Raw genomic sequence first — 24382 nt, 5'->3', positions numbered from 1 at the left:
ATTCAAATTATGTAATACATAAGACAATTTTTTAAGAATTAAAGATAATAATCTTTGGTCTTCATTTAAACTCCATAGTTTCTTCCCTGGATACAGATGATATTCTCTGTCACAAATCTCCCAAAATTGCCCTTGACAGTTTCAATGATATAGTGAGCATGTCCATCAAGTTCAATCATCATCTCATATTGTTGTTAAGGTTTTCAGTGTTCTGCTCATTTCACCTAGCATCAATTTATGCAAGTTTTTCCAGGATTCTCTGAAATCCCATCCCTTTTGATTTCTAATTGAACATTAGTGTGCCATCACATATATATAACGCAGTTTGTTCAGTCATTCCCCAATTGATGGATTTCCCCTTGATTGCCAATTCTTTATCACTACAAACAGAGCTGCTATGAATATTTGTACATGTGAAGTTTTTTACCTTTTTTTCATGACCTCTTCATGATATAGACCCAGTAGTGGTATTGCTGGGTTAAAGGGTATGCACATCTTTATTGCCCTTTGGACATAATTCCAACTGAGAGGCTGGATCATTTCACAATCCCACCAACAATGCATTAGTGTCCCAGATTTCCCACATCTCTTCCAACATTGATCATTATTCTTTCTTGTCATATTGGTCAACCTGAGAGGTATGGAATAGTACCTCAGAGATACTTTAATTTGCATTTCTGTAATAAGTAATGATTTAGAGCAATTTTCATATGACTAGATAATTTTGATTTCCTCATCTGAAAATTGCCTTTGCAAATCCTTTGACCATTTGTCAATTGAGGAATGGTTTATGTTTTTTTTTAAACAAATTTGATTTAGTTCTCTATTTAATTTACAAATGTTTCCTTTGTCAGAAACATTAGTTGTAAAAATTGTTTCCCAATTTGCTACATTTCTTTTGTCTTGGATAGAGTGGTTTTGTGATGTATTCAAAATTACCCAATTTGTTTTTTTATGATGTTCTCTATCTCTTCCATGATCATAAACTGCTCCCCTGTCCATAGATCTGACAGGAAAATTATACCTCGTTCTTCTAATTTAATTATAATATTGTCTTTTAACTAATACTCACACTCATTTTGATCTTGAATGTTGGTCTAATCCTAGTTTCTGCCATAAAATCTTTCAGTTTTCCCAGAGATTTTACTGAAGAGTGAGTTCTTATCCCAGAAGCTGGATGCAGTACATAGATTACTAAAATCATTTCTTGCTGTTTCTTTTGCACCTAATCTATTCCACTAATTCATCACTCTATTTCTTAGCCAATACCAACCAGTTTTGATGACTGATGCTTTATAATATAATTTTAGATCTAGTAAGACTTAGCTGCTTTCTTGTCCATTTTCTTCATTAAATCCCTTGATATTCTTGCCTTTTTATTTCTCCATATGAATTGAGTTACAATTATTTTCTAGCTCACTAAAGTGATTTTTTTTGAAAGTTTGATTGATATGGCACTAAATAAGTAGTTTAATTTAGGTAAAATTGTCATTTTTATTATATTAGCTAGGTCTATCTTTGAGTAGTTGATATTTGCCAAATTATTTAGATCTGATTTTATTTGTTTAAAAAATGTTTTATAGTTATTTTCATAGAGATTCTGCATCTGCCTTTGTAAGTAGACCCCCAAGTATTTTATGTTGTCTGAAGTTATTTTAAATGGAAATTCTCTTTCTACTCTTGTTGCTGCATCTTGTCAATGATATATAGAAATGTTGAGGATTTATGTGGGTTCATTTTATATTCATTTTATATCCTTGCTAAAGTTTCTAACCATTGCCAGTAGTTTTTAAGGTGATTTTTTTCAGGGTTCTCTAGGTATAACATCAAATCATCTGCAAAGAGTGAGAATTTTGTTTCTTCCTTCCCAATTCCGTTTCCTTCAATTTCTTTTTTCTTTCTCTTATTGCTGAAGCTAATGTTTCTAATACAATATTTAGTAGCAGTGGTATTAATGGGCATCCTTGTTTCATCCCTAATCTTATTGGAAATATATCTAGCCTAATCCTATTGCATATAATGCTTGTTGATGGTTTCAGATAGATATTGCTTATCATTTTAAGGAAAAAAATCCATTTATTCCTACACTCTCTTGTGTTTTTAGTAGGAACAGGTGCTGTATTTTGTCAAAGGCTTTTTCAGTATCTATTGAGATAGCCATGATTTCTGTTAGGTTTGTTATTGATATAGTCAATTATGCTAACAGTTTTCCTAATATTGAATGGACCCTGCATTCCTGGAGTAAATCCTGCTTGGTCATAATTTATTTTCCTAATGATAACTTGACCTAATCGCTTTGCTAAAATTTTATTTAAGCTATATGCATCCTTGGGCAACTGGGTGGTAAAATGGATAGAACACTGGCCCTGGAGTCTGGAGGACCTGAGTTCAAATTCTCCCTCATACACTTAATAATTGCCTAGCTGTGTGATCTTGGACAAGTCACTATTAATTCTGTTGCTTTAAATAAATAAAATTAAAAAAAAGATTTATACATACATATTCAGTAGGGAAATTAGTCTGCATTTTTCTTTCTTTGTTTTGATGCTTCTTTGTTACTTTAGATATGAGTATCAAATTAGTGTCACAGAATGAATTAGGTAGAATTCCATCTTCACCTATTTTCCCACATAGTTTATCTAGAATTGGAACCAATTGTTCTTTGAGTGCTTGATAAAATTCACTTGTGAATTCATCTGGCCCTGGAGATTTTTTCTTAGGGAGTTCATTGATGGTTTGTTGAATTTATTTTTCTGAGATAGGATTATTTAAGTATTTAATTTTCCTCTTCATTTAACCTGGGCAATTTATAGTTTTGTAAATATTCATTCATTTCACTGAGATCATCAAATTTATTGGCAAACAATTGGACAAAAATAGTTCCAAATTATTACTCTAGTTTTCTCCTCGTTGGTGGTTATTTTACCTTTTTCATTTTTTGATACCAGTAATTTTGTTTTCTTCTTGCTTTTTTAATCAAATTAGCCAAAGGTTTAAGTATTTTATTGATTGTTTTTCATAAAGTCAACTCTTGGTTTTATTTAATAGTTCAATATCTTTCTTGCTTTCAATTTTATTGACTTCTTTAATTTTTAGAATTTCTAATTTGATATTTAATTGGGGGCCTTTAATTTATTCTTTCTTTAACTTTTTTAGTTGCATGCTCAGTTCATAGATTTCCTCTTTCTTATTTTACCCATTCAGGTATTTAAAGATATAATATATCCCTTAATAATTGCTTTGGCTATATCCCCTAAGTTTTAGTATGATGTCTTGTTATTTTCATTATCTTGGATGAAATCATTAATTCTTTCTACGATTTGTTGTTTGATCCACTCATTATTTAAAATGAAGTCATTTAGTTTCCAATGAATTTTAGGTCTATCTTTTCATGGCCTCTTATTAAACATAATTTTTATTGTATTATGGTCTACAAAAAGGATATATTCACTATTTCTGCCTTTCTGCATTTGATTATGAGGTTTTTTTGCCCAAGTACATGGCCAATGTTTGTGTATTTGCCATGTACTATAGAAAAAAAAGTATTTTCTTCTTGATCTGATAGTTCTGGAATTTGATTACAGTATTCCTTGGTGTTTTCATTTTGAAATCCCTTTCAGGAGGGGATCAAGGTATTCTTTCAATAACTATTTTGCCCTCTGGCTCCAAGGTATCAGGGCAATGCTCCTTTAGTTTATCTAGAATTATGAGTTCAGACTTTTTTTTTTCTCTTCAAGGTTTTCAGGAAGGCCTATGAGGCTTAAATTGTCTCTTCTGGATATATTTTCCAGTTTTGTTGTTTTGCTGGTGAGGTAGTTTCCATTTTCTTCTATTTTTTTCAATTTTTTTGATATTGTTTAACAGATTCTTGGTGTATCAGAAAGTCATTAGTTTCCACATATTCCAATCTTTTTTTTAGAGAAGAATTTTCTTCACTTACCTTTTCTAATTGGTCAATGCTATTTTTGAGGGAGTTGTTTTTTACATCTTCCCAATTGTGTTTTTGAGAGAATTATTTTCTTTTTACACTTGTCCAATTGCATTTTCAAAGGATTGTTTTCTTTTGTAAGGCATTAATTTTCCCTTGCATTTCTTTTCCCAATTTTTTTCATTTGATTTTTAAAGTTCTTTCTGATCATTTTTAAGAAGTCTTTCCCAACTGGAGACCAATTTATATTTTCCTCTGAAACTCTAGTCCTCTCTGAAATAGGATCCTTGTTTTCAAGGTAACATTCAATGGACTCTGCTTTACACTGGCGTTTCTTTATTTTGGGCCCTTTCTCTAGGGTTTTGTGTTGGGGAAGGGGGTTGGTTCACAGATCTTTGTTGTTGAGATACCTAGAGGTCTTGCTCACTTCAGAGAGTTACTCAATGGACTGGCCTATATGGAATTCCAGAAGCTTTCTCTTGTTTGGCTGTGATGTTGAATAGTGACCCACTCTCTAGGCCTGGGGAAGTGATGGGGTCAGCAAGGTATGGGCTGTCCAGGCACAATGTGGGCTGATCCCTGGAGCCAGACAGTTAATCACCTTAATCTGCAATTAGTGCTGGGGGATATCTCAGACATGCACCTGAGTCTTGGGGCAAGGTGAAAACACCTGAGGGCTATTACTGTGTTTGTTCTGCAGAAAGTGACACAGGAATTGGGGGGTTGCTCAACTTGAAATATGGGGTCGCTGCTGAAAGCATAGGGACTTGTGTCCTGAGTTTTCCAGACCAGCCAAGCTGGTTGATTAATTGTCACAGCTCTCCCACTTACCACATACACAGCAAAGGCTTCCTCTGTTGTTCTCTGGTCATTCACTTATCATCCTCACCCCATCATCCCTGCACTGGGTCTCTCTCTCTCTCTCTCTCTCTCTCTCTCTCTCTCTCTCTCTCTCTCTCTCTCTCTCTCTCCCCCCAGCCATCCCCCCGCCATGCTTTCTTGTTGATGTTCTTGTTGACCTTGCTGATGTTCTTCTTGGTTCTTCTCTGAGTTCTTGATTCATGTTAGTTCTGAGGGAAAGCCAAGAGAGCTTCAAACAATGCCTGGCTTCTCTCTGCCATCTTGGCCACAAGTCCATTAACTATTTGGAATCATGGTTAGTTATTGCACTGATCAGAATTTTTAAATCTTTCAGAGTTATTTGCCTTTATAATGTTCTTGTTATTGTATAAATAATTGTCCTGGTTCTCTTACTTAACTTTGGATCAGGTCATACAAGTGTTTTCTTTTCAGATTTCTCTGAAATTGTCCATTTCATCATTTCTTATAACACACAAATATTATAATATATGCATGTTTCATTGCTACTTGAACCATTTAGTTTCCTTCTTTGTCATTACAAAAGGAACTCCTATAAATATTTTTGTAGCTTGGATCCTTTTCCTCTTTCTATGATTTCTTTGTAGTTTATAGCCCAGAGTTTCACAAAATGGGAAATATTGTGAAGGACCAGGAAGCAGCATTGTCTGGTTGGGAGAGGATATAAAGAAAGGTCAAAATTTTTTTTAGTATATCAACATAAACATTCATTTAAATATTTTTCTCATACTTTATATTTTATATCATCTTATTTGTGAAAAATTTTCAGCACTCCTATTTTACTGTTATCCATTAAAACAAAAAAAAAAGATAGCTCAACAAAACTTGATAGGGCTATTCTTTACATTACAATCCCCACATTTACAAAGAAGTTTGAAAAATGATTTTTTTTTCTTCAAGCCAAACTTGTCTATTGTGATTACTCACAGTTTTACTTTAATGATTTTTTTTTCCATTTACTCATTGTATAATTCATTTTCCAGGTTCTATTTTCTACTCCATGAATAAATATAAATCATTCTATATTTCTTTGAATTGATCTGTAGGATGTGCTTTGTTTAGACTAGCAAAATTAAAGTTATGAGAGACAAAGATAGAAATTAATAAATATAAGAGAAAGACCTTTCACTTCTAAATGAAAGAGTCCCTTCCATTGGATTCTGAGTCTCCGAATACAAATTATAAGGAATTTGCAAAGAAAGCTATTGAGTAGAGGCAATGAACTTACTCCAAGGTACAGAATATATAAATATCTTTGATTTCAACCAATCATTTGCATGACACATTAGGAATATGGGAAATGTACTAGGAATAAGAAGGGTCACCATTATTTGGAATGAGGTCTTTCACTGAGAGAATTCAACTCAGAAGCAAAAAGAATTTTAGAATTTGATTGACTGACCATAGCTCTTACTTGTCCTTCCTGAAAGGTGAAAAACCTATGATATAAAGGTCCAAGTAAACTGAAGAAGAGGTACTATTATCAATCCTTTGCTAATGGTCTCTGCCTGTTCTGACAGAGTACAATAGTTTTCAATTTGACAAAATGCAATAACACCCAGCTGAGTCTGCAGATGGAAATGATAGAGATTGCAACTACTCATCCAAAAGAAAACTGAGGAAACTCAATGATCAACTCATTCCTACTATGAAGTACATAATTGTCCTGGGGAGCAGGTCTAAGAGAATAAGAGAGCAACTCATCAATCTGATTGTACTGTCCAAAGTGAACTCTGCAGTATTTCCTGAAGATAAAAATCACAAAAAGGCCCTACCTTTCTTCCCTGGTGAATTACCTTAGCCACATATATTCCCTATACATGTGCCACAGTACCACAGTACCACATTTGTGTCCAATGTCTCTGACATAGACTCTGTTCATACATGGTAAACTATTTTCCAAATTAAGGGGGAATAATTTTTTTATTTTTATTTTTTTATTAAAGATTTTATTTATTTTGAGTTTTACAATTTTCCACTAATCTTACTGGAATAAATTATTTTTGCCAATTGTTCATGACATGTCATTTAAGTCAAAATTAGCTGAGATTTCTAATTAATTATTAATATGAACAAAATACATAGGAGTTCATAAACTACAATACTAGGAGTAACAGCTCACAGGATTACCCCCAAAACTGAGGTATCAGCTATCTGTGAGGATGAACATTTCCAACACTATTGCTAATTAGGGGAATGAACCCAAAAAGGACTCATGATAATAGTCAACATTTAATGCTTTACTGCATTAATGTACCATAATTTATTTGCCCACTAGCCCAATTTCTACCTTATTCAGAATTCTTTGTTACAATAAAATTGTATCATAAATATTTTATGTCCATTTTCTTAATAAAGACCATCAACAAGAATAAGATCAAGCCTGTGAATTCCCTTTAGCTGATGCCAAATGCTTAGGAACCAACCCATATCACAGGGATGGGCCGAAATTGTGTGTGTGTGTGTGTGTGTGTGTGTGTGTGTGTGTGTGTGTGTGTGTGTGTGTGGAGAGAGAGAGAGAGAGAGAGAGAGGACAATACCCTTTCTCTCAACATTTCAGGGTAGTTCAGTGCTACCAGTAGGCATTCAAGTAGAGGATGATTTGAGATTTGAGTCCCTCAAATGTACCACCATGTTCAAAAGGGAGAACCCTATGTTAAAGGGACAATGGGCAATCTGAAGGAAGGAGGAAATAGGAGGTCCTCTTTGGGTCCTTTCATATTCGGGGAATTCCGTCTCTGTCTAAAGGGAATGGAGGTCTCGGTCCCATATTGAACCCGAGTTGGAGGCGGCGAGTCCGGTCTCAAAATGTAGGGTCATGATCCAAAGGAACCAGAGCAGTTGAGAAAACTGTTTATTGGTGGCTTGAGCTTTGAAACTACGGATGATAGTTTAAGAGAACACTTTGAAAAATGGGGCACTCTCACAGATTGTGTGGTGATGAGAGATCCCCAAACAAAATGTTCCAGAGGCTTTGCCTTTGTGACTTATTCTTGTGTAGAAGAGGTAGATGCAGCAATGTGTGCTCAATCACATAAGGTTGATGGGCGTGTAGTAGAGCCAAAGAGAGCTGTGTCTAGAGAGGATTCTGTAAAACCTGGTGCACATCTAACCGTGAAGAAAATTTTTGTTGGTGGTATTAAAGAAGATACAGAAGAATATAATTTAAGAGACTACTTTGAAAAGTATGGCAAGATCGAAACTATAGAAGTTATGGAAGATCGACATGGCGGAAAGAAGAGAGGATTTGCTTTTGTAACTTTTGATGATAATGATACAGTTGACAAAATTGTTGTTCAGAAATATCATACTATTAATGGGCATAACTGTGAAGTGAAAAAGGCCCTTTTGAAACAAGAGATGCAGTCTGCTGGCTCACAAAGAGGTCGTGGAGGTGGCTCAGGCAATTTTATGGGTCGAGGAGGAAACTTTGGAGGTGGTGGAGGAAACTTTGGCTGTGGAGGAAACTTTGGTGGAAGAGGTGGTTATGGTGGAGGTGGTGGTGGCAGCAGAGGCAGTTATGGAGGTGGAGATCGTGGATATAATGGATTTGGAAGAGATGGTGGCAACTATGGAGGTGGTCCTGGCTGCAGTAGTAGAGGAGGTTATGGTGGAGGTGGGTGGACCTGGATACGGAAACCAAGGTGGTGAATATGGTGGTGGTGGAGGAGGATATGATGGTTACAATGAAGGAGGAAATTTTGGTGGAAGGAGCTCAGGCAGTCCTTATGGTGGTGGTTATGGATCTGGTGGTGGAAGTGGTGGATATGGTAGCAGAAGGTTCTAAAAACTCAACAGAAGAGGGCTACAGTTCTTAGCAGGAGAGAGAGCAAGGAGTTGTCAGGAAAGCTGCAGGTTACTTTGAGACAGTCGTCCCAAATGCATTAGAGGAACTGTAAAAATCTGCCACAGAAGGAACGATAATCCATAGTCAGAAAAGTTACTGCAGCTTAAACAGGAAACCCTTCTTGTTCAGGACTGTCATAGCCACAGTTTGCAAAAAGTGCAGCTATTGATTAATGCAATGTAGTGTCAATTAGATGTACATTCCTGAGGTCTTTTATCTGTTGTAGCTTTGTCTTTTCTTTTTCTTTTCATTACATCAGGTATATTGCCCTGTAAATTGTGGTAGTGGTACCAGGAATAAAAAATAAAGGAATTTTTAACTTTTCAAAAAAAAAATAAAGGGAATGGAGGAAGGAGTGAATTACTATGTATTATGCTTTTACAATATTCCTGGTCCCATTATCTAAATATCCTTAACCCAAACTTAAAGTTTATAGCCTTTCCTCTTGGGCTTCCATTCTCACACTTTTCTTTATACCCTTTGGAGATAGTGTGGTTTCATGGGGGTAAAAGGGCATATTTGAAATGAAAAGAAAGAATTTCAAAACCTGATTGTCCTATTTAACAACTATACGACTTTAGACAAATGATTTAAACTGTCTGCCTTTAGTCTCTTTGTTAGGTTGTTTGAAGCAATCAGGATTAAGTGACTTGGCCAGGATTAAACAGCTAGTAAGTGTCTGAGACTAAATTTGAATTCAGATCCTCCAATTGCTCTATCCAAAGAACTCTGGCTTTAGTTTCTTTAAATTTAGAACCTGCACATCAACCTAGATAACTTCTATTTCTAAATCAATGATGCTTTGATAATGAAAGCAGCAAAACAATTATTTATCTTATCTTTATTACATATTTAAAATTTGTGTCTTACAAAATTAAAATAAATCTTAATTTTATTTGAATATAGTAAAAGATGCTAAGAAATTTATTTACACGTGTGGTTTTATGAAAATGAAAGGACTGATGTTTTCATTTTGTTATATGGATGTTTAGTATCAAAAGGAGTATAACTGTACAATGTTTGATAACCATTATCTGAGATAACAGAATATGATTGCTATTTATCATACATTTCACAAGTACATATATTTATGTTATATTGATACTAGTTTAAATTATATACTTCTTAAATTTGCAGATGATACAAAGCCTTAAAGAAAAAATATAATTTGACCACACGATCAACTAGAATTACAAGATAAAAGATGCATGAGTTTTTTTTACAGTTAGATTGAATCATAAATTAAATAAAAACTAAAGAGAAAGAAATAAAAGAAACAAAGCTGTGAAGAAAAAAATGAAAGAGTATTAACAGCTTAGTACAAGGGGTACAAATCTTTATACAAGTAATAGACTAAATGAATATTACAAGCAACACAAAAGTTAAAAATTCCATGGGAAAACATGATATATAAAAATAAAGCCAAGATTAAAAACACAGAAGAAAATATAAAATATTTTATACATATAATCTATGCATTTATATATGTATTTCCTCTATATATAGTTATCCATATACATGTATTTATAGATAATATACACACATGCCCAAATAATTATTGGACTACCTGAAAAACTTGAATAAAAATAGATGTTGCATCATATTTCAAATAAACCATGATGGAAAATTTTGCAGAACTATTAAAACCAAATGACAAAATAAAAAAAAAAGATTTACTTTGTCAAGTTTTAAAAGAAGTGCAAAAAAGAAAACTTCCAAAAATATCTTAGCCAAAATTTAGAACTTCAGATGAAATTGCTTCTAGCAATTAGAAGGAAGAAAAAAGACTTCAAATATTCAGGAATCACAATAAGGATCTAACAAGATTTGTGAATTATCATAATAAAGAAGCAGAGAGTTTGGTATGTGATATTTTCAAAAGGAAAAAAAAAAATAAAGACTTAAAACCATAAGTATCTTACCCAAAAAAACAATATAACCAGAATAGCTTCAAAATCAATAACTATGGTTTGTTATTTCCTTCTATTCAAGCTCTCTCTCTCTCTCTCTCTCTCTCTCTCTCTCTCTCTCTCTCTCTCTCTCTCCCACATATCCAATCTACTATCTAGTCTTGTCATTTCTACACTTCTAGCAGCACCTATATATGTCTCCTTCTTTACATTCACAGAACTAATTCTGGTGCAGTTTTATCATTTCATCTCTGGGCCAAAATAATGTGCGTCTCTCTGTCTCTGTCTCTCTGTTTCGCTGTCTCTGTCTTCGTCTCTGTCTGTCTCTGTCTCTTTCTGTTTGTCTGTCTCTCTGTCTTTCTGTGACTCTGTGTGTCTTTGTGTCTCTTGTCTTTTTTTCAATCCCTCCTTTACATGGTATTTCCATTTTCTACTTAATTGGTTCATTATGTTTTCAAAATTTTCTTGACTATCTCTGATTTCCCACCTAATTTCATTTTTACATTTCTTCATCTAACAATTTTATTTCTCCTTTAATTATTTTGCAGCTTCTTTTCATTGTTTAATGATTTCTGGTTAGTCCTCAGAATTCTCATTTTCATCAGAGAATTTTCTTTCATAGCCTAGTACTTGTATGTACCTAATCTCAAGTCATGCAGACATCTTTTCCCTCCTGTCTACAAACACTTTCTTGTCTTCCTCAATATAGAAACAAAACAGCAATGACAACAAAAATATTACTTGATCCTATTTTCCCTACTTCTTATAATCTATATCTCTCCTACTTTTCACAGCTAAATTCTTGAATTATCTAAAAATCAATACCCATTCTTTTTCTCCATTACCTTATTCGTCTCACTGTCAATCTGACTTTTGATTTCAGCATATAATTGAAGTTACTTTCTCCAAAGTAGCCATCATCTCTTAATTGCCAAAGTGTATGACCCTTTCTCAGCCCTCATTCATCTTAACCTCTCTACAAACTAATATATTGATCACTTCTTTTTCTTAATATTTTCTTCTCCGCAGAATTTCCTGACACAGTTCGCTTCAGGTTCTCTAACTCTGACCACATCTTCTCAGTCTCCTTTACTGGTTCTTCATCTATATCAGACTATTATTAATAATAGTCATAAGGACTGCTAGATGGTTTAGTGAGTGGATAAAGCAATGGCCTTGGATTTGGGAGGAAAGGAGTTTGATTCCAGACACCCACTAACTTAGTGACCTTGGGCAAGTCACTTAACCTTGATTGTCTCACTTCCAGGGCCATCTCCAGTCATCTTGATTCTTATCTGGCCACTAGATCCAAATGTGTCCAGAGGAGAATGTGAGACTAGTGACTTAGCACAGCATCCCCCTCACTCAAATCCAATTCATGTGATGGTCCTGGCATCACAACCCTGATGTCATGGTTTCTTTCCTTCAAGAATAAAGGAAAAACACTATTAATTATAGATACCCCCACAGCTCTGACCTAGGCCTTATTTTTCTGAATTTATGCTGTCTTGATGGATTATATTCTCAGCTCCCCAAAATTCAATTATCAGCTGTTTAAAGATGATCTTCAAATTTTTATATACAATCATATCCTATCTCCTGAACTTTAGGTTCACCTTATCAAGTGGCTCTTTTACAACTGAAATTTGAATGTCCCATAACAAATTCCACATATTCAAAGAGAACTTATTAGTTCCCTCCACCAGCTTTCTTCTTCTGAAATTTCCTCTTATTGTTGAGGGTGTTGCCACCTCTCCAGTCACTCAGGCTTACATCTTCATTGTCATCCTACTCTCCTGAAAATCACCTCACATATCCAATCTATTATCTAGTCTTGTCATTTCTACCTTTCTAGCAGCACCTATATATGTCTGCTTCTTTATACTCGCACAACCAATCATCCTGGTGCAGAGTCTTATCATTTCATCTCTGGACTATAATAAGAAACTATTGGCTAGCCTACTTATTTCATTTCTGTCCACTTCTGTCCACTCAGCTACCAAAGTGATTTTCCTAAAGCACAAATCCGACTATTAACACCCACTTACACACAATAAATTTCAGGATTGATTCTCTATATAATTCCCTATTACCTGTTACTTCCGTTGTCAAATATAAACTCATTTGACTTTTATAAACTTTCAAATCTGCCCTCTTTCTACCTTAAAGACTTCTTACACATTACTCCCTTGAACATGCTGTACAATCTAGTGACACTGGCCTCCTTCCTCTTCCCTTCACTCCATCTTTAGACTGTATATCTTTTCTCTGACTGTTCCTCTTCCCCTGGAATGCTCTTACCTTTATTTTATGGTTGCTCTGGTTTCCTTCAACTTAAATCAACTCCTATATTCTACAAGAATACTTTTCTGGTCTCTCACCCTCCATATCTGCAGTTACTTTCCAATGAAATGATTGCTAATTTGCTATCTCATCTCATCTCATCTCTCTCTCTCTCTCTCTCTCTCTCTCTCTCTCTCTCTCTCTCTCTCTCTCTTTCACTTGATTGACTGATCCAGTCAGTCTTTAAGGAGATATGAGTATAAGTTGAACTTATCCTGGAGGAACTTTGCTTAGTGAACTCTTTTGCCTTTTCGAAGGGGAACACAAACTTGAAAGCCCAATCCTATATCCAGGGGGAGTTGCAGAATTTAAGAGAGTTGTGAGCTTCTGATTTTACATATATAGATATAGAAATAGATAGAGACAGAGAGAGAGACAGAGAGAGAGAGAGAGAGAGAGAGAGAGAGAGAGAGAGAGAGAGATAAAGATATATAATATAGATTTTTTCTCTGTTTATTAATTTTTGTGCATTTACTTATTCATTCTATGCTTAGAGGAAAAATAGTATATGCGACTTTGGCATATGTGTCTTTTTCCTTTGGGAACTTTGCATAATTAAATCAAGATCACTTGACTAGCTCTCACTAAAATGCATCAGACTCACAAAGAAGAATCTTTATCCCATACCATATGTAGGACTGGCCTCTTAGGAGAAGTGGAGATGAGGAATTAGAGGGAGATGGAGGGTTATTCTGATAACTCTAGAAAGTTTACCTAGCACTTTTACTTCAGTGGAGCATATTGCTAAGTTGCAGCTGTCAGCTTCAATTTGGAAATCTGTCTCAGTGGGTCAAACTGAAAGGATAATCCGTCAATTATAATTAAATAAGAATGAAATTATATTAAAGCCAAGAGACTATTTGTTACTCCGTTTCTAGAAATTATTTTAATAATTGAAGACTATCATAATGCTGTGCCACAACTTTGATATAATTCCCAAATACTTTATTTCCTCTTTCTGGTCAGGTGGCCTGTAGTTTAATAATATCATTATTTCTGTTGTTACCTCTATTAGATTTTTCTCAAATATTCTTCTTCATTTTTTTTCCTGCTCTACCTTCTGGACTATTTCAAATGCATGCATGTGTGCATGCACACATATACAAATATTTATGAAAGAGTATGTGGTAGGATTTACCCATGTAGTTGTGCATGTCTCATGGAACAGTCTAAATGAGATCCATAGGTCCTCATGCTGAAAATGGCTAACCTTAAGCATGCGTAGCACAAATGTATAAAAACAATATTAACCTAACTTCACCACTGAGGGGGAGGAGGGTGGTAAGGGAGGATGGAAGGAAATTTTGTAAATTAGAAATATATATATATATATATATATATATATATATATATATATATAGGCATATGGATGAATGGTGAAAAAATCTTTCATAACATATTTGGAAAAATAAAACATCAATAAAAATAAATAAATTTTTAAAAATAGTTAAGATCCATGGGAGGCATGAATAAAATATCTCTAGAATCTTCACCTCCTTAGTTTATCCCTCTTCAAAGAGAATTTTATTCCTGACAGGAGGGAGTTAAAAGTTCTGACCACTCTATTCTCCTCAGAGTAGGATTTGAGAGATTATCCCTAATGTTTTTTTTAATTTTTAAAGATTTTATTTGAGTTTTGAGTTTTACGATTTTTCTCCGAATCTTACTTCCGTCCCCCCACCCCCACCCCCCAGCCCCCATGGAATGCAATCTGTCAGTCTTTATTTTGTTTCCATGTTGTACATTGGTCCAAATTGAGTGTGATGAGAGAGAAATCACATCCTTAAGGAAGAAAGGAAAAGTATAAGAGATAAAAAAGATCAGACAATAAGATATCTGTTTTATTTTTCTGAATTAAAAGGAATAGTCCTTGGAATTTGTTCAAACTCCACAGCTCTTTATCTGGATACAGATGGTATTCTCCATTGCAGACAGCCCAAAATTGTACCTGATTGTTGCACTGATGGAACGAGCAAGTCCATCAAGTTTTTCCGTCACCCCCATGTTGCTGATAGGGTGTACAGTATTTTTCTGGTTCTGCTCATCTCACTCAGCATCAGTTCATGGCAAATACCTCCAGGCTTCCCTGAATTCCCATCCCTCCTTGTTTCTAATAGAACAATAGTGTTCCATGACATACATAGAGCATGCTAAGCCATTCCCCAACAGAAGGACATTTACTTGATTTCCAATTCTTTGCCACCACAAACAAGGGCTGCTATGAATATTTTTGTACAAGTGATGTTTTTTTTCCCCTTTTTTCATCATCTCTTCAAGGTATAGACCCAGAAGTGGTATTGCTGGATAAAAAGAGTATGTTCATTTTTGTTGCCCTTTGGGTGTAGTTCCAAATTTCTCTCCAGAAAGGTTGGATGAGTTCACAGCTTCATCATCAATTTATAATAGTATCCCAGATTTCCCATAACCCTTCCAACAATGATCATTATCCTTTCTGGTCATATTGGCCAATCTGAGAGGTGTGAGATGGTACCTCAGAGAAGCTTTAATTTGTATTTCTCTAATAATTAATGATTTAGAGCAATTTTTCCTATGGCTATGGATTGCTGTGATCTCCTCATCTGTAAATTGCCTTTGCATATCCTTTGACCATTTTTCAATTAGGGAATGGCTTTGTGTTTTAAAAATATGACTCGGTTCTCTGTATATTTTAGACATGAGTCCTTTGTCAGAATCATTAGTTGTAAAGATTGTTTCCCAATTTACTACATTTCTTTTGATCTTGGTTACAGTGATTTTATCTGTGCAAAAGCTTTTTAATTTAATGTAATTGAAATCATCTAGTTTGTTTTTGGTGATGTTCTCCATCTCTTCCTTAGTCATAAACTGCTCCCCTTTCCATAGATCTGACAGGTAAACTAGTCCTTAATCTTCTAATTTGCTTATAGTATTGTTTTTTATATCTAAATCCTGTAACCATTTGGATCCTAATATTTTTAGTTTAGGAGAAATAAATTTTAGGTTCTAGTTGAGATCTTGATTGTTATCTTTTGACTGGAAAGGAATGACCCAGGCTATTTAGCCAAGATTTGATGGGACAGTCCAATAAAGAACACATATCACAAATAGCAAATAAATCTGTTAATCCAAGATGATAGCAAACAGAAATAAAATGAAGTATATAAACGAGAATACATACCAGATAACACGGAGAGTGATTAAGTCTTCCCACTGAAACAAAATAGCTTAAGTCAGTAGAAAAAAATTATCATAGTTTTCAATTAAGGAGAAAGTTTCCAAAGTCTCTTATGCAGCAGTCTGGGATTAGCAACATGATTGAGGTGCCAGCACTTTTTCATGTCAACATTTCCCCAAATTCTTTTACATGAAAATATGAAGACATGAAGAGTGTCTGAAACTATGTGTCCCTTCCCCTATCTTTTTTTTTTGGCAAGGAAATGGGGATAAGTAACTTGCCCAAGGTCACACAGCTAGGTAAGTATTAAGTTTCTGAGGCTGGATTTGAACTCATGCCCTCCTGACTCCTATCCACTACACCACCTAGCCTGCCCCATGTGTCTCCTCTCTTGAAGCTAGAAAACCAGTAATTCACTTTTTTCAAGTTCTATCTAAACATGGTTTATTGAATCACCAATCTGGTTAAATAATCTGTGTGAATATATACACGTATGTTATATGTAAGAATCTGTATATATGTATATATTTATTCGATATATAGTATTCTAATATGTATATTTCCAAAATATAGGTATGTATATTTGTATATGTATACACACAAAATGACTTCTGTGATCTTATAGTAATATAAATCTCTGAAATCCTATAATTATTTAATAATTTTATAACTATGATTGCAATATTTCAATATAATAATTTCAATAGAATCTTTTTTTGTTTGATGAAACAATACTCGATTTTATAAAAATGAGCTATTTTTATGTGGTGGTCACATACCATATTAAACAACAGGAACTATCCATCCACAATGGAAATCTCTCTTTACCTTCCTTTCAAAGTGATTCCTCTTAGACACTCTTATGCAGCACATGAAATTTGAAATGAATTATGAGGAAAGAGAGCTGCATTAAAAATACACAGGCCCCTTTGAGGGTATATGTCTATATGTCTGATCTTATCTGTCTTACAAATACATTCTATACATTCAAAATTCATGCAAATATATACATATGCACATGTGTATATAGGTACTTCACAAAAGTATAGTTTCAAATTAGTGTGTACATATATGTCATAGCAATGATATGTATTACAAAATGTATCACTATAGAAATAATTTTGCAATTTATGTCATCAGTATCATACCTGAGAGCTACATTTAGTCTCGACACTTATAAAAAGTATTTTTTCTTTATGAACGCTTTCATTATGAAAAGATTTTTGATCTCAACATCAAAGTCTGCTGGCACAGGAAAACTGTTTTTGCAATTGTTTTCAGTTGAGACTAAAACAAAGAAATACAGAGCAGTAGTAGACAAAAGACTGGACAAATATGAAATAATATTTTATTTTTTGTCACATCAGAGGTTGAATAAAATAAAGAGGAACAAATAATGTTTTGTTTTGTTCTTTCCTATTATTTTTCTTGTATCTGAGAACATTTTCGATGTTTTGTAAACAATAATACTAGACTCCCTTTCCTTGTTTAGTTTATGTGTAGAAAAACTTCCATAATTTCATAAATGTGCAAAATAAGTAAAAACACTATTTGATATAGATTAGGTCATTGCTTTCAGGGACCTAATCAATAATATTTAAAGTTTTTTGTCCCTACTGTCATCATGCTTTAATACTTGAATATTACAATAGCACCTATTTGTATTAGCCTATATTTATTAAACTAAAATAGGCATTTCATTTAATTTAAATTGTATATTATATTGAAATATAGGAATCTGGGAAACCTTAATTATTGAAGTATTATTAAAATGAGAAAGAATAGTGTTATTTAATTAATATGTTTCTGATCTTAAATTTCATAATACTCTTTAAGTTATGCAATTTTTCATGGACAATTTGAGCTTTTTCCTCTTGGCAAAAGTGAAGTGAATCACTTGTTTTTTTGGAAGTACACACACACCCTAGAGTATCATTTATTACATTAGAAGAAGTAATTTGCAAAATGGTTCACAAGTGGCATGAATGCATTAATACCTCTCCAAAAAAGTAAGCTATTTGCTCTTTTCCCACTCGTAGAATGCAATTCATTATTTTAAACAGTCGCTTTCTTCTAATCTCTCCCTGATGTGCTGAGCATCAGTAATTATTTCAGCTTTTTCCATGACATCTTCCTTTCCCATACATTAAAAACAGTAGGTTGTCTAATTAGAAGATTACTTGTCTTCTGTCTTCTTTAACTCTAAGGTCACTGGGCACCCTAGGATGTTGGCCTTAATGTTTTATTTATTCACCAGGCTGTTCCATTTACTTTTTGACTTGGTTACTTATGAACAGGCTACTTGGTTTCTTACCTTTCCATAGTATGATCTTGATTTCATGAGGGATGTTAAAATACTGAAAATAATCTTTAGTCTTCCATGAATTAGTCATAATTTAGATTTCCTTTGTGGTTACTTTAGGGTCACAGGAGGGGGGTAGGAAGGACGAAACACAAACAAACAACAAAAACAATGAATTCATAATCAGGTAAGTTGATAGCAAAAGATAATTAAAATGGGTTTTTCCTTCCCCCCTCAACTTCATTAACATGCAAATAAAATTCATTAAAGTTGATATCTTGCTTAAGTATGAACCATCAGAAAATAAACCTGGAATGAGAATGACTCTTGCTGATGGTTATATAAATTAATATGTGACAGGTGGTATGGGCTAGGTGTGTACACTTTTTGATGTGACAGAAACAATAACAATCTACATCTGACTTATTGTCCTGTTTTCTTCCACTTATAGAAAAACAACCTGCCATTGGGAGTTTAGTATATATTTTGATTCCCATGTAACAAGATTTTCAGGTTACTAATGTAGTGATTATTAAGGGATATTCATTGTGTATATACACTGACTTTCAGATATGTCACAGTGTCTTCACTGCTCAGGAGAGGGAACCTGCTATCACTTAGGATACTCTCTCCTATTACCATCTCAGCTTACAGAGCTCATGCTTTATTATTTATGAATTTGGATTCATTATAGTTCTAGGGGTACAATACAGTATAGAATATATTCCAAAAGAAAAAAAATCTTTCATTTCTACTCTCAAACACCTAACTTCTTCTTAGGTAAATCTCTGTCTCTTGTTCAGTTGATTTTATTCATAGATTCAGTGATTGGCTTTTCTAATGATCATATGACCCTAAATGAAACTTTTGCATAGTAAAATAGTAAAGAAAAACGTTATGCAATATATTTTCTTTCTAACCTCCTCTCATCTCATAAATAGAAAGAAAGAATTTCAACAAGACTGATTTAGCAAGTGACCGGAAAAATTAGTAGGGAACTATTGGTGGACTTTGGTTTAACTTCTATTCAATCTCACCAAAAACTGAAGGATTCACAGCAATGAAAATTTTGCTCGGGTCTGATCTTTAAAATAACACTTAATTGCAACTAATAAAATTATTCTCTCTGTGATTTGTCTTAAATAGGTAAATTAAAGACATGTGTTAGCATGCTAATCTACATTGACTTTGAAGATACTCTACAAATGAATGAGAAAGCAAACTTCAATTTAATGGCAACAGATAAGGTTATTTCCTTATGATTAGCCTTAAATCAGGTGCTCTTACTTTTTATTTATTTTAGTTGTATTTTATTCATAATAAATTTTCAGTTTGGACAATGAAAGTGCTTAATATAACACCAAGAGCTAAAATAAGAAAGACTATTCTTTTTGTTATCTAATCAATTATTTCCTATTCCAATCTAGTTAGACATATGCCATCATTATGACAGCCTACTTAAAGAGAAACTATAAAGTTAGAAATTATTTCTAAATTTATTTAGATAGAAAAATAATCTAACACAATAACATGTTTTAAAGTGTTTTGAAAGTATAACTGAATTTTTGAACTACAGAAAGTAAATAATAATAACTTCTGTGTAGTACTTTATATACTTCAAAGCATTTTGAGATGTCTCTAAAACTTAAAAAATAAGTATGAGAAATATTACACGCTTTTTTTCCAGATAAAGAATTCAATATTTGACTCCCAGAAGTTGATTAATTGGAACAAATTCACACAATTATTTAATGAAGACATTAGAAATGAAATTAAGTCCATGTCTTTTCCTTTCTGCAGATTCAGAGGATAGTATACACCAGAGGTGACTGGATGTGAGATTCAGAGGTTTTAATATTAAATATGTTCCTGTTATTATACGTCATGTTAAAAAAGACTTTCACTGTCCCTTATTTTTATTTCTTGTGAAATGTAAGTGCTCTTATTTTCAGAATTATGAATCTACTATTATATATTATATTAATTCCTTCAGTTGCCTGAACAGTTATTGCTATTTTTAATTGTTCCATATTCTATGTAGTTATTTTATTCATTCTTATAGAAGATTAAATGTTACGGATAAGTGAACTGCAAGGATCATTAAGAAGAGACAGTGTGGTATAGTATAACAAAAGATGACATTTAGAGACCGAGGGCCCAGTTCCAAATCCTGACTCTGCAAGTTACTATGACCTTGTAGAAGTCATTTAACTGCTCTGACTTAAAAATCCTAACTAAAGTCATTGTTCAATTAAGCAAAATTCAAAACAAACTCTCAACTGTATCAATATATTTCATGTAACAAAAACAAATATAGGAAAATAATAGAAGGGAAATCATATTGGAAATAGTTGCAAAATTAATCAACATAAGGTTTGGCTAACAAAGAAAATTAGCTGTTAAGGTTCTGCTCCTTCTGGAGAAGTTCTATTTATACTTTGTAAACTGAAAGATATACCCCCTTCAAATTCAAAGTGTAGCATTTCATACATAGCAAAGAGTGTATGATCATGAACAGGTAGTTTTTTAAGTGGCAAATTCATGTCTACAATGAAACTGTGATCTTTCCCATTTTTATCAACCTTGTTTGAATAGGCTCATAAGAATAGAGCTAGAAAAGAACTTAGACAACTATCTAATCTATTCATTTTACTGTTGAGGAAACTGAGATTTATAGTGTGTTAAGCGACTTGATTAATACCATAAAAATAATGAATTGCAGAGCCAGAATTTCAATGCAAGTTCTCTGATGCCAAATGTATATTTCTTTTACTAAAACATTCTTCCTTTACCAGACTGAGTGTATTCATTTTTTTCATATAATATGAAAATCAATTCATCACCAATTCTTTAAAACTATAAGTTGCAAAGCAGATCTTGTTGTGCATTTATATAAGGAGTTTTCTCAGTGGAAGATTCAATTAAATCATGTATTTTGGTCTAGTTCCTCCCCACCACAGTCTCTAACCATATTCCATTTCTTTCCTCTCTTCTCCTCCCAAAGAATAAGACATTGTGTATAGGAGACTAGACTATATAGAAAACTTACCATGGAATAAAGAATAACTACTTTCGATTTACGAACTAGGTTAAGTTACTTAATCTTCCAGTGACCCAGGCAATTCCCAAAGATTATAAAATATGGGGACACTGTCATTCTCCATAGATAGACATATTTTCCTACAACTAATTAATAACTAATTTGGATCAAAAATAAAATTAACAAGCATAAATAAATATTTTCTTTCTTACTTTCTACTGGGTGTTGATCCTTATCTCAAATACAGTTCAATACATCATCCAGTCCATAGTGGAAAGCTTAATTTACATAACATCATTCATTCCTTCATGTATTCATCCACTCATACCTTGAGAATAAATCCCTTGGCTCCCTGTAAATTGTGTTATCTCCAACATGGAGATATATTATCTGTGTTTATTTCATCTAGTCCAACTGTTATTCCTATTTTTGTTTTCTTGATGTTTTTTTTTTGTTTCCTCAAATAAACACAACAGAGACTTTGATGTTATGACTCTCAGTGTGGAGGTTCTACTTTTATTTACTGATCAAAGAGTTTGTAGAATGATTTACAATTCTCTTCTATGTTGAATTTGTTCCTTTTCTTACTTCCAGATATATCTTTAAATGCTCATGGCATGTTTATTTTAGTTGTTTCTCCAAGCTTTCTTCTTTTACTCCATTTTTTTTTTAGGTTTTTGCAAGGTAAATGGGGTTAAGTGGCTTGCCCAAGGCCACACAGGTAATTATTAAGTGTCTGAGGCCAGATTTGAACTCGGGTATTCCTGACTCCACGGCCAGTGCTCTATCCATTGTGCAACCTAGCCACCCCTACTCCATTTTTTTGAGTCTGTACTCCTCAAAATATTCCAATATCTTCCTCCATAAGAAGAGAAATAGATTGTATTAGACACCAGAGTTTCCATATCCTAGCAAGGAGATACTATATGGCTCTTTTGAGCTTTTCATTACCATAATTAATTTCTATTAATTAATAAACTTCCTTAGAAAAGGCAATAGTCTGAATTGGAGTCTATTTAAATTGTGTTCCACTTCTTTTGAATTTTATTTTTCAACAAATTTGGTAATCATTTTTATGTCATTTTTAGCATCTTGATTGTCTGATTAATTGGATGTCTAATTTGACAAAAAATCTAATATCAGTAATAAATCTTTTCCTGTATTAAAGATATCAACTTAATTTTGATATTATTTGGCAATCACCATATTCAGTACTTCTTAATGCTCATCTTAAAGTAAGTATTCATGATACAAAGATATAATTCTTCTGTATCTTCTATAAGCCTTTAACACCTTTCTTTTTAATGAATTATATTTTCCAATATATTTTATATCTTCCTCAACACCCATTTTTCTTTTTTTTAGGTATATATTTATCTAATTTGAAGTATCTTATTTAGTTTTTCTCATTACTTCTCTACTTTTATTTAATCCTGTGCAATATATATTGTAACATAAGCTTTTATTTTAGATTTTTTTTTTCAAGGCAATGGGTTTAAGTGGCTTGCCCAAGTCCACACTGCTAGGTAATTATTAAGTGTCTGAGGCCGGATTTGAACACAGGTACTCCTGACTCCAAGGCTGGTGCTCTAATCACTGAGCCACCTAGCCGCCCATAACATAAGTTTTAATACATGTCATGGTATCCCTTTTGCTATTCATGAGCACCACAATACAAGATGATCAAAATATCCCTGAGATATTGTTTCTTGATGCTTTTGCTCTCATGAAAAAAAATCATCCCAACTCTATTGTTTGTCTCCTTAAGAAAAATATGATAGCCATCTTTCCATTCTGTTGCAGCTTCCTTCCCCTGTCTTATTTAAAAAATATTAATAATAATGATAACAGTAATAGCTAGCATTTACATTGTGTTTTAAGGTTTGCAAAGTTAGATCATTTATTTCTTTTATCAATCCTATAAGATAGGACAATTACTATCTTCAATTTAAGGTTGAGGAAGTTAAGACAGAGAATTTAAGTGACTTTCTCATTGTCACATAGCTAGAAAATATAGATGGCAATATTGGAGCTCAGGTCTTCTTGACCCCAAACTTACACTTTAGCCACTACACTACCAATATCCCTATGCTTCAGATTCTTCCAATGGTAGCTTCACTCTTCACTCACTGATTAATAGAGAAGTGAGCAATCAATGGTATAATGAATAGAGAACTAATCCTAAAGGACCTGAGTTCAATTATCTAACCTTAGTCACTTGACACTTACTAGCTGAATGATCTTGAGCAAATACCATTCAGGGTCATCTCCAGTTGTCCTGATTCATATCTGGCCACTTGACCCAGATGGCTCTGGAAGAGAAAGTGAGACCAGTGACTCTGCACAGCATCCACTTCACTCAAAACCAATTCACATACAGTCAAGGCATCACCTTCCTGATGCCATGGTCTTCTTCAAGAATGAAGACAAACAACAAATGACAACAACAGAAAAGTATTTCCTGATTAGAGTATAAAAACATGTTAATATTTACAGAACAAGTAACCCTACCCATTTTTGTATCATGGACCCCTTTGGCAGTCTGTTGAAGCCTATGAACTGCTTCTGGAATTGTAGAGAGAAAGAAAGATAGATAGATAATGGATACATATATTTTAAATATATAGTTTTGGAATAAAATGCAATTAGAAGTTAGTGAATGTAAAGTTATGGCTGTTTGTTGGTTGATTTTTTCCACATCCAAATTTACTCCCTTTTTCACACCCATAGGTCAAGTAAGATCTGTTGCTACAAATATTCCAAAAACTGTGTTATTCTTATTAACTTCTATATTTTCCTCTCATTCTGTTATCACCCATCACTGAATTCCATCAACTGACCAGTTCTAGGGTTCTTTTGCATTTTTATTTGTTTCATGCCTTCTATGGTCAAATATTTCATCACCATGTAGTAAAAAATCATTTTAGACTCAGTATGGTTATTCCTAAATGAGAATTTGTATTTTGTCAGAATTATGTG

The 24382-nt window shown here is 33.4% G+C and overlaps 1 protein-coding gene and 1 pseudogene across 2 annotated transcripts in view; both read left to right on the top strand.

Annotated features, from left to right (window-relative positions):
- Positions 1–24382, top strand: part of CNTNAP4 (contactin associated protein family member 4) — a 588793-nt gene that overhangs the window by 132454 nt on the left and 431957 nt on the right. The window lies entirely within an intron of this gene.
- Positions 7616–9007, top strand: LOC141497656 (heterogeneous nuclear ribonucleoprotein A3 pseudogene; annotated as a pseudogene).

Source organism: Macrotis lagotis, chromosome X, assembly GCF_037893015.1.
Source record: "Macrotis lagotis isolate mMagLag1 chromosome X, bilby.v1.9.chrom.fasta, whole genome shotgun sequence".
NCBI classification, from domain to species: Eukaryota; Metazoa; Chordata; class Mammalia; order Peramelemorphia; family Peramelidae; genus Macrotis; species Macrotis lagotis.
Note: the sequence above shows the minus strand (reverse complement) of the source record. Positions and strands in the feature narration are given on the sequence as shown.